The following is a 1,590-nucleotide window of genomic DNA, read 5'->3' on the forward strand; positions in this document are numbered from 1 at the left end:
AGATTTTATCCTGTATTTGTTTGAGGACTGTAGTGATCGACTGAGTCCCGGCGAGAGCTGGGCAGACGGCCCGTTGACCCCTCTGGTTCGCCTTTGGGGAAAATGGGGGCGTTACAGTTGGTATCAGAGCTTAGGCTTCAGATCTCTGTAGCGTATCCTAGGCCTTGAAGTTTAGGATGCCGGACTGTGGGTATGGTTTGACACATAAGTGATTGCTTGCAGGATTGAAACTTAGACGAGTACGTGTTGGTTGAATCTTAGTGCTTGTTTGGATGCTTGAATGACTTTTCTTGACTTGATTAGTGCAAGTGGAATGTCGAGGACGACATTCGTTTAAGGAGAGGAGATTGTGACGCCCCGACCAAAGGAGGGTTTCCTTTTATACAAGTTTTGTTGGACAAGCGGTGTAACACAGTTTGCAACTCGGAAAAGAAAAGAAAATTTTCGGAAAAATGCAGGGGCCAAATCCGCCCGAGAATCCGGCCAGTTTCTGGCCGGATAGCTGGCCGGATTGCCTTGCAGTTTTGAAAAAATTTTGATCAGCCTCGGCCTTGAATCCGGCCAAGAATCCGGCCGGAAATCCGGCCAGATTCCGGCCGGATTGTGACGTGTCACAGCCGGTCAGAAGGTTTGACCGGCTGTTTCCTTCATAAATATCTGGTTTTTGTTGTCTTTTCTTCCATTTTTTGTTCCTGCTCAACCGAGGCCTTGAGAGAAAGAAAAAACTCTTCAATTTTCTAGCTTTGATTTCTTACTCAATCTTGAGTTTTAACCAATGGTTTTGGACAATATTTCACACAAGGGTTTGCTATGGTGGATTAAAGCTTTTGATGGATTGGTTTTGAAGGGGAAGCTTTGGTTTGATTACTCTCTTGAATTTGAGGTAAGTTGGATATACAAGTTCCTTTTGTTCTAGTATTGGTGAATTAATGATTTGTGGTGGCCATGTGTGTTATATTATGGAGTATTTTATGGGTTTAAGGAAATATTGATGAATTTCTGATTTATTGGGTATTTTTCTGAGTTTAAATGATTATGCTTAGTTGGCTTGAAATGATGGCTTGAAATGGTGTTAAATGAAGTGATTGTGCGTTAATTGTGATTGGTTGTGGGAAATTTACGCTTATGGTATAAATTTCTGGTTTTAGGGTTTCAATTGGGGAATTTTTCCAAGGTTGGCTTATGAGCTTCTAATTGGCTCAATTGAGGGGAATTGAGGCCCTAATTGGATATGTTTTATCGTTTTCGAATTGTATGAGCAAATGTGGTTAATTGCATGTGATTGGGTTTGTTTGTAGGTTGGAAAAATAAAGGAATTAAGGGGAAATGCTGTCCGATTTTGAATAGCGTTGGTGACTTTGAGTTTAAGTTAAAAGGCTTGGACTTGAATGATGAAATTGTTTATATTGGACAAGGATTGTGAGCCGTGGAGGTGAGTGACCTTAAACTACTTGCAACGTTACTTTAAAATGTTTCTTGCATCGTTTCTTTGATTGCATATCCTGTGTGCCGGCATATAAGTTCTTGACATGTTTTGGCTCAAATGAGTACTTGGAATTCGTGTGCTAGACTCCGACGTCTCCTCCACCG

Source organism: Coffea eugenioides, chromosome 8 (assembly GCF_003713205.1).
Source record: "Coffea eugenioides isolate CCC68of chromosome 8, Ceug_1.0, whole genome shotgun sequence".
Taxonomy (NCBI): Eukaryota; Viridiplantae; Streptophyta; class Magnoliopsida; order Gentianales; family Rubiaceae; genus Coffea; species Coffea eugenioides.